We start from the raw sequence: 12,807 nt of genomic DNA on the forward strand, positions 1-12,807 counted from the left end.
ATTCTATAGGAAAGGCGATGAGCTTTTCAGTAAAAGGGGTGAAACAAGGGAGATATTGGGAGGAGCGGTGCTGAGGAAATCTTTAAGGCTGGGAATATGTATGGGACCAGGTCTTTAAGTAAAGCAACCTGGAGGGATTGGATCAGTGTACTCGGGGAAACAGGTGCTAAGGAATTCCGCGATGCGTCGATCACTAGGATCAATTGAGGAATAAATAGGAGGAGGAAAAGTAGGGAAAGAGGGGGGAGGTGAGTCTGGTGGTGGTTGGGCGGAGAATCAAAGGCTGAAAGCAACTGAAAGTCGGATGGAGGATCGGGTTCTACGTCATATACAGGAAAATAACTAGGAGGAAGGTTTCCGGGAGATAAGTAAGGAGCGTCTCGCGAATCTTCTTTAATACTGTTCAAGAAGATCTTTGTTATAGGTAGGTTGGTGTTTAGTTGACTTATGTATGAACTCTAGTATGAACAACGGATCAGCCGCAGCCCGAGCCAATAGATTGCGCGTTCGGCGGTTCCGACGATACCTATTTTGTTTGGCCCGACGCTTCTCGGAATAAGTGCGAGTAGAACGGATTCCACTGAAAGTAAGATATAATAGTAATAAATAAATATACAAATATCGAGATCGTGAATTGATTTACTATTGCTGATGACAAGGTTGATCTTTGCAAGGTTGGTCATTCGGTAGGATAGTCGGTGGATCGTGGCGAAGTCCCCGTAGTTCGCTGAATTTGCGAGAATTATAGACCGAAGTTGTACGGAATATTAATTTTAAAAAGATGGTGGCTGGCTGGAGATTGATCACTGCTGATCACCGATGACTGTTCTCGGATTACTGAACTCGGATTACTGAGCTCGGATTACTGAGCTCGGATTACTGAGCTCGGATTACTGAGCTCGGATTACTGATCTCGGATTACTGATGATTCTTGCTGTGAGCTTCCCCTTTTTATAATCGATTCGGACAGTTTTTCCACACGTACCCATTTTTTCGGTTGATACAATTATTTCTTTAGATTTCTTAATTTGGATCGATTTCCCGATTATTGACTAACCAATTTCTTAATAATATTGATTAGACTCAATTCGTCATCGACTTCTTAAGATTTACTCTTTTTAAGTGTTTACTGGTTAATTAATAGTTTCCTAATTTATAATCTATAAGATTTATTTCTTAATATCATTTATATTTTAGGAATCAAGTGGCTTATTATTCTTGATATAAATTTCGAAATATCATAGGTACGTGACGAGAATTATTTGTTGAGATGATCGGTACTGTTTCCTAAGTGTTTTCACTCATAGATATCTGATGGTCAATGTTCACTGATTAGTTGCGTGAGCCTAACATCCTAATCTTTCTTATCGCGCGCGCTGTTACAATCTTTCGAAAGAAAGATTTTCAGTGTCTCGTCAGTCCTGATAGTTCGTACTAGGGAGCGACCGAATTACGCGTCCAACATTCTTTTACGTTACAATCATGACAGACGAATTAAGCAGTCATCGAGGAAGGAAGAATTCGCGAAGTCGGTAAAACGTAACACGAGCATAGAGGTAATATGCTGACCGTAATTCAAGAGTTCTGTTTATTACGAAACAGTTCTCGTGTAATTCTGGCCGTATTTCGAGAGTTTTATGGATATTCTGTATATTCTTAATCTGTACATTACCTGAAACCAACGAGATGGACGTGTTGAGAACTGGCCTTTTTTATTGTCTTTTTGTTTCTTTTTTAATTTTTTGTAATTTTTATTCGATTTAAAAAAAATTTTTTTTGTTTGCCTTTATTTATTTGTTTATTTTTTATTTACTTTATTTATGTATCTTTAAAATATTTTTAAAATTTTTTATTTATATGCATGTATAAACGTTTATTACGAAAAGGAATGAGAATCATCATACTTCTCTAAAATTCTTCTAACGAAATTATCAGAACACTGAATTTCTTAAAATAAAAATGGCACTGATGTTATAAAAGAATTATTAAATAATATCGCAATTAAATTTATCGTGTTTTTAGAACTCTCGAAATATGGCCAGCATATCATCTCTATGCTCGAAACTACGAATTTTTCGGGTAAAATAATTGTTTAAAAAATTTTCTCATTATTTCCATCGTCAGAACTCATTGGAAAGGCAAAGTACATGCCCAGGACTCCATGCCGAAAACTTTTCAATAATAAACAAAACTTTTGAAAATCGGTCGGCATCTTACTTCGATTTCTACATGTAAGAGATTTACATTTGTTGACTTTTTTTTAGTAAAATCAGTAGAACTCTCACTAAAAAGTATGAGGAATTGTAGAACTTGACTGCATGCGAGAAATACTTCCTTTTATTTTTTATCTACTAGAAAATGATCTGCTGCGAGAAATTGGCGGATTACTTTTTCGATCGGTTTTTTTGAATAAAATGACCAGAACTATTACTGATAAATCTCAGAAACTATAAAACTCAATTGCATGCGAGAAGAATTCCTTTTAATTTTGATCTGCTGGAAAATGATATGCCAACTTCACTGACATCTCTTTTTGTATCTCTCCATAATATAAAATTGCAAAAATAATAATGTTTTATTAATTTCAACATTTTTTAAATATAAATTTTTAAAAATTTCATGAACCATATATGATATATACATACATAACAGGGTGATTCTAAATAACTTTATGCTTTTGCAAAAACATAATCTTGACCGAATTCTAAGACGATTTTTCCTTTGGCAAAATTTCGTCCGAAGCTTAGTTTTTGAATTATTAAAGGAAGTAGTTAACGTATGACGGGTCGAATACAAGAGGCAGGCAAGGGTGACGCGATTCACCGTCAGACGCGGGTGTTTACGCGGGGCGTCTGCTGCGATCAGCTGGTCGCTATACACATACATACACACATGCGAACACATACATTCTCTCTCTGTCTGTCTATCTGTCTCTCTCTCTCTCCCTCTCCCCCCCTCTCTCGCTCATTCGCTCACTCACGTTTTTTTTTTTTTTTTTTTACGAGAGAGGGGAAAATGCATTTTATGCATACCCACCGGTCGATCCAATGAGTTATGTGGGACTCGAGTACCAAGTCGAATTACCAACTCGGTACTCCCTACCCACTAAAAACCCCTCTCTTTTCACGAATTTCCTTTGACACACTGTCCTTCTGACTTCCCGAGATCTGTTTTCACATAACGTCAAAAAATAGTTATTATTACCTTGTTCGATGACTTTTGATGTATTGCTGTAATTGCTTGAAGGAGAAATGAATTTTCCGATAGATCGCACGTTCTCAAATTTAACGTAGATATCACGTTGCAAAAGACAAGAAATCCACACTAAATTATTAACTGAAAGTTTTTCTCCTTTCATGAACTGTATTCTTTTATAAACTTTAACGTAATCACATTTATTTACTCACTCGATGAGACGAGAAATTTACTAATGACTCTCACTAATCACTATTAATCACTGTCGAATAATAACTGTTAGCGATTAAAAATCACTCGATGAAAGAAACGCGCGCGGACACGTTACTACACGACGCGACGACGCGACAATGCGACGATAATTACTCGGCGACTGCAAGCAGTTTTTTGTCATGGTAGGTTGCGGTAGGTTAAGGTACTACTGGCGCAATCGAACGCGATCATGTGTTCGATTGAAGAATGCGGTAAACATAATAAACATTTAACATATTAATATTATTATTATCATGAATGTGTGTGATATCCATACATCGTATATCTATTTAAAAATTAATTAGATTAAATAAGTGTTTTTAAAATATTTATTACTTTTACTATTATCATATAAAATATTAATATTAAATATTTATTTAAGATAATAGTAAAAGTAATAAATATTTTAAAAACACTTATTTAATCTAATTAATTTTTAAATAGATATCATACGATGTATGGATATCACACACATTCATGATAATAATAATATTAATATGTTAAATGTTTATTATGTTTACCGCATTCTTCAATCGTACACATGATCGCGTTCGATTGCGCCAGTAGTACCTTAACCTACCGCAACCTACCATGACAAAAAACTGCTTGCAGTCGCCGAGTAATTATCGTCGCATTGTCGCGTCGTGTAGAAACGTGTCCGCGCGCGTTTCTTTCATCGAGTGATTTTTAATCGCTAACAGTTATTATTCGACAGTGATTAATAGTGATTAGTGAGAGTCATTAGTAAATTTCTCGTCTCATCGAGTGAGTAAATAAATGTGATTACGTTAAAGTTTATAAAAGAATACAGTTCATGAAAGGAGAAAAACTTTCAGTTAATAATTTAGTGTGGATTTCTTGTCTTTTGCAACGTGATATCTACGTTAAATTTGAGAACGTACGATCTATCGGAAAATTCATTTCTCCTTCAAGCAATTACAGCAATACATCAAAAGTCATCGAACAAGGTAATAATAACTATTTTTTGACGTTATGTGAAAACAGATCTCGGGAAGTCAGAAGGACAGTGTGTCAAAGGAAATTCGTGAAAAGAGAGGGGTTTTTAGTGGGTAGGGAGTACCGAGTTGGTAATTCGACTTGGTACTCGAGTCCCACATAACTCATTGGATCGACCGGTGGGTATGCATAAAATGCATTTTCCCCTCTCTTGTAAAAAAAAAAAAAAAAAATTACAGGTGAGTGAGCGAATAAAAGAGAGGGAGAGAGAGAGAGAGACAGACAGACAGACAGACAGACAGACAGAGAGAGAATGTATGTGTTCGCATGTGTGTATGTATGTGTATAGCGACCAGCTGATCGCAGCAGGCGCCCCGCGTAAGCACCCGCATCTGACGGTGAATCGCGTCACCCTTGCCTGCCTCTTGTATTCGACCCGTCATACGTTAACTACTTCCTTTAATAATTCAAAAACTAAGCTTCGGACGAAATTTTGCCAAAGGAAAAATCGTCTTAGAATTCGGTCAAGATTATGTTTTTGCAAAAGCATAAAGTTATTTAGAATCACCCTGTATATGTATACAGGGTGTAACTGAAAAAACGTCCACGGAGCAAATAGCGTTATTCCTGATTAAAAATCAAGTCGAAAAGTCCTGAACCATTTTTTTCTATAATGCTTAATAAAGCGGTAATTATTGAGTAAAGTTGCGTCAATAAGCACCGACCTTTAGCCGGGCGTACATCAGTGAGCCGCGCGTCTGATAGTGTGCGTGAGCGCTCCGCCGCTACGACGCTATGTCATGCCGCTATCGTGCAATATTCTTATGCGTTGTAATAATGCGAAAAACTTTATTTTGCATTAAAAATCATATTTCTTCCGTCAAAAGCGTTTCCTTAAAGAAAATTTCAACAAGGAGGCTAAAGGTCGATGTTTATTGGCGCAACTTTACTCAATAATTACCGCTTTATTAAGCATAGAAAGAAATGGTTCAGGACTTTTTGACTCAATTTTTAATCAGGAATAACGCTATTTGCTCCGTGGGCGCTTTTCCAGTTACACCCTGTATATACAGGGTGTATCGTAACATGTGTGACCCACTTCAGGGATGGATAGGGGGCACACCAACAATGAAAAAAGTTCATATTAACATGTGTCCTATTTGACTTTGTTACAAAGTTACAGGACGTTTAATATTTAAATAACCGGTAACCGGTTACATTCATATAAGGTGCTCGAAATGGCTACCCCCGCTCTGAATGCAAGCACGCAGTCGCCGTATCAAAGACTGTCGCACTCTTTCAAATATTCCAGGTGTATGTCGGATTTGGCAAACTTCTTGTATACGTGCACGTAGAACTTCAACACTGGCAATGGGTGCAGAATACACAATTGCTTTCAAGTGGCCCCATAGATAAAAATCTAATGGATTTAAATCTGGGGAACGAGCAGGCCAGGCTGTAGGTCCTCCACGACCTATCTTTATTAAACGTCCTGTAACTTTGTAACAAGGTCAAATAGGATACATGTTAATATGAACTTTTTTCATTGTTGGTGTGCCTCCTATCCATCTCTGAAGTGGGTCCCACATGTTACGATACACCCTGTATATACAGGGTGTTCTAAAAAGGTATGTCAAAAATTTAAGGAGACATTCCTCACACCTGAAGGATAAAAGAATGTTATATGGACATAGGTGCGGAAATGCTTATTTCAGGAGTTATGTTGAAAATACTGTTAGCTGTATTACTTACACAAGGAAAAATTTAGGATTAATTATTGTGGACGACAATCGTTTAATTAGGCTTATTTACATTTGGTTTTAATGTGACCTTGAGTATGTTACAATAAATGTTGAAAATGTTCACCATTTTCCTGAATACCCACACAGCACATGATATCATTCGAATATTCTATACTCATACTGTAAATATACGTTACAGATGTAATATACTGACAAGGAAAGGCACGGAAGTGTCCCCCTCCGATTTTGATGAGCTTTTAATATGTTGTTTTCTAGACAAAAATAAGGGACACGTATTTTTTTATATGTGCCCATACGCGTGTTTAGGGGGTAAAACACCCCTTTGAAAAAAATCGGTTTTTTCCTTTCAAGATGAATATTTCAGAAACTATAAGAGATAGAAAAAAATTTTCAAATTAAAAGTTAAGTGGCTTCAAGAGTACTTTACAATAATTACAAAAAAAATTTTTGTTTTTTAAATTTTCAAAATACCCCCACCACTAAATATATTTTTTTTTTAATTTTGAAATTTCTTTATTACCATGTGAAAGGTTATTTTCTTACGAATCCATTCATATATGATTAAGTTATGTTTCGAAAAGTCATTTTCCAGAATTAATTATAAACCTCTCTGTAATACGCTATTCGTGTCCGTCCATGCGCTCGATTTTTCGCGCAACACATCTTGTTTTTCTATAATAAAAGATAACTAACACAGATACATTTATCTATGTAATTACGTTCTTTTGCGTATATAACTAGAATAACATTGATATTACAAATCAAATTTATATTTAATATGTGATAAGATATTAAATCGTTGAGTATAAATAAGCTCAAAATGTATGTATGAAATGACGCACGAGACTCTAAACTTGTTTAATTTAAGATGGCACAAGTTGAAATAATAATAATAATAATAATAATAATAATAATAATAATAATAATAATAATAATAATAATAACACTTATGTAAATAATATTATAAAAGAAGTAATATATATGAAAATTTTGTAATTGTAACATACAATTTTATAAAGATCATCAATAAGAGGAGAAAGGATAAGATAAAAGAAGGTATAAACATAAATCTATAATATCCATTTATTAAATCATATATAAATATATAATGCTTTTTATTAAGGATGCTTTGTATGTACAATCCCAGCAAAAAGTAGCTGAAAATCAATATTGACGAATATATCCACTTTTGGTGTATTTTGAGTATGATAAATTGCGTATCTAAACTACACTTTTGCAAATTTTAAACAAATTCTGAATATTATTTCCATGTGTTTTTGTCATTTGAATCGACGTGGTTATACGTTTCCCATAAGAACACATGTTAATTCGGTGCAAATTAAAATCATTATAACTTGTGAACGCTTTAGTGAATCGATTTAAAAATTGTACTGAAGATTCGAAACATATGTAAGGACATTCAAAACAACAACCTTAAATAGACAAGTAAGAAATTTTATAACAATTGTATAATTCAATTGCATAATATAAATATATAAATGCATTGGTATAATTATGTACGTAAATAAAATTATGGTTCAAAATTGTTACGGTGATCATGAAAAGATGGTGATCATGAAAAAAATGTTGTAAACATAGCGTTTTCTTACACCATGCACAAGTAATTATACCAATATTGCCGCAAACATCGCATGTTGGTTTAAAATTTTTTTTAAAACAAAAATCAACTGGCGTTTCAAATTGTGCTGGTCTATCTTCAATATAACCGCTTTTATGCCATGCATATTTAAATAAATCTCTAAATCTCGATGATGAAAATTGATAGTGTGTTAAAGATTGCAATTTTAAAATGGCATCTCGTGAATGAAGTTTAATTTCTAAATCTAGAAGTATGACAATATGCGAAAAATATTTTATAAAATTTTTCCACAAACGAAAACCATACACATCTAATGGTTGTCTTTGACCCGTTGTTCCTACTGGTATAGTTAAAAAAACCATATCTTCACCAGATTCTGGTTTATTTTTTGCAATAATATTTAGACAATGTCCAGTCCAAGAATCCAATAATAAAACTGATTTAGAACCAACATTTGGAAAATAAACTTCTTTTAACCAAATTTCAAAATGATGTGATGTTAATTTTCCAGATTTTGAGGCCATAACAAAAATATTGTTCTCCTTAAACATTGTTTCTTTTACTCTTGGACCGAATGATCCAGTGGGTTCTTTTAAAACAATAAAAAGAGGTGATAATAATCTACCATCGCCTGAAATTGTTAGTTGTATAGTGTAACTATGTGTAATTGCCGATATTGACTGTGCTGTGCACTCTACCTTTTTTGTACCTTGGATTGCTAAAGAACGACCACTGTGAAATTCTAATTGAAAACCGCTTTGGTCTGAATTATATATATTTTCATATCCATAACGCGTAATATAATATTTTACATTTTCGATAAATCTATTGCTTTCTACTTCCAGAGATTCTTTTGATTTTATAGATTTTTTTGTAACAAATTTTGTGACTTTACGGGAAACAATATTATGTGCTATTTTAAATTTCCTTACCCATGTTCTTGATGCTGTAAATCCTGGTACATTAATCTCCTGTTGCGCTTTGAGGGCCCATCGAGCAATATCAATGTCGTGAATAGTTACACCTTTCTCTAGACCAGGAGTGTCGAACGTCCGGCCCGCGGGCCTGATCCGGCCCGCATAGCCTATCGATCCGGCTCGCAAACGTATTCCAAAATATTAAAATTTAGAAATATTATTATATATTATTAGAAAACCTTATAATGATGCATACAATTTTTTTATAAGTATTAAATCAGACCCGTCCAAGCCCCGGCTCGCGAGCTGGAGTCCTTCGATCAGAGCTGCCAGATCCGAGACGCAAGCAACCGGCAACCGTGAGTGGAGGGGGTAACGGGCATGTGAGCGTGAGCGTACGTGTGAGCTCGCCGAAGCGCCGAGCTCACACGTACGCTCACGCTCACATGCCCGTTACCCCCTCCACTCACGGTTGCCGGTTGCTTGCGTCTCGGATCTGGCAGCTCTGCCTTCGATCTCTCCGTCACCTCGGTGGAGTGAAGCGGAGATTAAACAAAAAAGAATAAACTCTCCTTTTTTGTTTATTCTGTTTCGCACTATCGCTGGAGCGCTTTGGTTCGCGAGTCGGCTTGTGGACGTGCCTAGGCCCTGAGCGCGGCTAAACGCACGTGAGTAGCGTGAGTGATATCGATACAATAAGGACGTGTTTCGTCGATTGTTTCGTGCAGCTCTCATGCGACGATCCTGAATTTCTTTGTTCAGGAGTAAAGTTGAGGCAATCTCAGTTATATTCAGAGTCCCGTGCGAGATTCTAATCAAATAGGAATACGATTTTTCACATTTCTTTGCTTGCTCGTATAAACTTGCAAACTTGCTGCTTATCACTTGTTTTTACTCAATTTCGCTCAAAACTATCTGCGTTTCTTGCTTCTCTGATAATCGAAATGTTCGGGCCTAAGCGTCGAAAAGTTGATTCGGAGAATCGAGCTTTTCAATTATATTGGACTGAAGAGTATTTCTTCATTCTCCCTGATAGCAAAGATGCCAAGCCAACGTGCTTAATTTGCAATGAAACCGTGGCGGTTAACAAGGCCGCAAACTTGAAGCGACATTACAATTCAAAATATGCCGCTAAATATGACAGAGAATATCCAAAAGGACCTCTGCGTAATGAAAAAATAGTATCGCTTCAAAACTCACGTGAACAATCAAATTTAATAATGAAACGTGCTCTGACTGAGCAGGAAAAATGCGCCGAAACCTCTTTACGAATCTCTTGGATTATAGCAAAAAATATGATTCCTTTTTCTTACTCTGAAGTAATTAAGTTATGCTTACTTGAAGCCGCGAATACGCTTTTCGAAAATAAAAAAGAAGTTTCCGAAACTTTCAAGAAAATTCCTTTGTCACGCAACACGGTAGCTGCAAAAATCGAGTCTTGCTCGAGATCAGTCCAAGAAAATATTTTGCATGATCTGCTGAAAGCAAAATTCTTTTCACTTGCACTTGATGAGTCAACTGATATTTCTGATATTTCACAAATGGCAGTTTATGTTCGATATCTTTGGAAGAGTGAATTCAAAGAAGAACTTTTAACATTATTGCCGCTTCACGATTACACAACCGGTGAAATACTATTTAAAAATTTACAAAAGTTCATGGAGTCTAACAATCTTTTATTTGACAATATTCTTTCGATAACAACTGATGGTGCACCGGCTATGACTGGCAAAGTTAATGGCTTCATTGCATTCATGAGAAATCTAAATTCCAAAATTATATCTTTTCACTGCATAATTCATCAATCTGTTCTTTGCGCAAAACTTTCTAACAATCTTAAGAATGTCATGACAATAGTTATGAAAATAGTTAATTATTTGCGTTCGCATTCGGCTCTACAACATCGTTTATTAAGATCATTTTTACAAGAATGTGATAGCGAATACATAGATTTGCTTATTCACAATGATGTTCGCTGGCTAAGTAAAGGCAATGTATTGAATAGATTGATATGCTTACTACCAGAAATTCGAAATTTTCTTGAGTCCAGAAATACTAAAATTGCTAATGATACTTCCAGTTTTTGAGTAACATAGAGAACATTAGCAAAATTTGTTTTATGGGCGATGTATTCTTCCATTTTAATGAACTGAACAAACATTTGCAAGGCAAGAATAAGGTTCTTTGTGATGTATACGAAATAATAAAATCATTTCAGCGTAAATTGCAATTGTTCGAAAACGATCTAAATTCGAAGGAACTGCTTCACTTTCCTTCATTGAAAACTCATATTGAAAGAAATCCTGATGAAGACATTGACATGGACATTTTTGTTAAGTTTTTACAAGATGTACAGATCGAATTTTTTTCGCGGTTTTCAGAATTTAACCAAATTTCTGATTTGCTTACTGCTTTGAAAAATCCGTTGTCTATGAAACCTAATGGTAACTGGGTTACACAAGCTATGCATCTTTTCGATAGTTATATTGATAAAGCAAGACTTCAACTGGAAACTATCGAATTACAGGAAAGCAGTGTATTGAAGGAAAGCTATCAAGCAACACAGATAACCAAATTTTGGACTGATTTGCCCGATGAAACTTATCCTAATTTGCGAAAGATAGGTTTATTTGTATTAACAATGTTTGGATCAACTTATGTTTGCGAAGCTACATTCTCAAAAATGAATTATGTGAAAAATAAGTTTCGAAGTCGTCTGACTGACCGTCATCTTGAAGATTGTTTGATTGCTGCTACTACTAGTTACAACCCTGAGTTTACCAAGATAATCAAAGATAGCAAATCGCAATTCTCACATTAATTCGTATTTAGAAATACATATATATAACATAACTAAATTGATAATATAATGATAATATAACAAAAAAACTAAAAAAACAACTAAAAAACATAACAAAAAAACTAAACTAAAAAACTAAAAAAAAACAAAAAACTAAAAAAATTAAAAAGAAACAAAAAAAACAAAAATGGGGATTATTATTGACCCACCTCCACGTGGTAATCCCTGGATAACGAAAAGAGGGCAATAATTTGATATTAATTTGGCCCGCGGACAATAATCAAATTTGAAATTTGGCCTCTTGAAAAAACTAGTTCGACACCCCTGCTCTAGACCTTCTTGAAATTTTTCTAATGTATATGATGAAATTTTTTTTAACTTCTGCAATTTAGTCCCACCTCTGTTAACTTGTTCTTCCCATCTTCGTAATTGACGTAGTAATGTCACTTTCCGAAATCTATGTTTTACAGTTTCTAACGATTTTCTTTTAACTGAATCAGCAGATTTCCAAAACTCAACAGGATTTCTTTTATATTCAATTGGGATGTTATCATTTACACATATCATTTCGTTTACATAATATGATGCTTCTTGTGTTTCATCTCCATCTTCGTCTGTTACTAATTCTGTTTTAGGTATATCAAAAGAATTTAGAAAATCAAGAGAATCTTCTTCATCTATTTCAAATTTTTCCTCATACATTTTTTGCAGCATATTTTCTATTTTTTCTTTTACTTCTGTTTCTTCATTTGTAACAGGAGTTTGTGGCAAATTAAAAGTAGTGGCAGTAAACAGAAGTATTATGACGTTCCGCGGATTGAATTGCATTTTGCTGTAAAAACATAATAAAATATACATATGTCTATGGCACGCCGTTTTGCTATTTATTAATAAGATTTTCTTAACCTAAAATAAAAATTCAATAATTGATTTAAACTGAAGTAGATAGTTTTTCGGCATCATTTTTATTATGTTATAACATAATAAAAATCAATTAAAATTATCTTGACAAAATTAATTCAAAATACATAGGTCCATATTCTAAATTCTTTTTTATCGATAAGAGTGCCTCTAAAAGTGACTTTATAAGCCTTCTGATTGGTTATAAGCCACTTTTAGAGGCACTTTCATCGATGAAAGAAGATTCAAAATATGAATCATAAAGAAATATACAGCCTATACGTGGAATTATTTTTATGTCAAGATATAATATTAATTCATTTTTATTATGTTGAGATAATATTAATGTATTTTTATTTATATCGTAACAAAATAATAATTGTAGGAATATAAATTATGTAAGCTATCATAATAATTCAGTGA

General features: G+C 34.2%; 1 protein-coding gene and 1 pseudogene across 1 annotated transcript in view; both read right to left on the reverse strand.

Annotated features, from left to right (window-relative positions):
• The window catches only part of LOC145974198 (odorant receptor 4-like), a 113,029-nt gene that overhangs the window by 13,226 nt on the left and 86,996 nt on the right, over nucleotides 1-12,807 (reverse strand). The gene's annotated exons all lie outside the window — the stretch shown is intronic.
• On the reverse strand, nucleotides 8,149-12,312 carry LOC145974981 (uncharacterized; annotated as a pseudogene).

This window comes from Camponotus vicinus, unplaced genomic scaffold (genome assembly GCF_025532165.1).
Source record: "Camponotus vicinus isolate PSW18456_S1 unplaced genomic scaffold, iyCamVici1.0 SCAF_7, whole genome shotgun sequence".
Classification (NCBI taxonomy): domain Eukaryota; kingdom Metazoa; phylum Arthropoda; class Insecta; order Hymenoptera; family Formicidae; genus Camponotus; species Camponotus vicinus.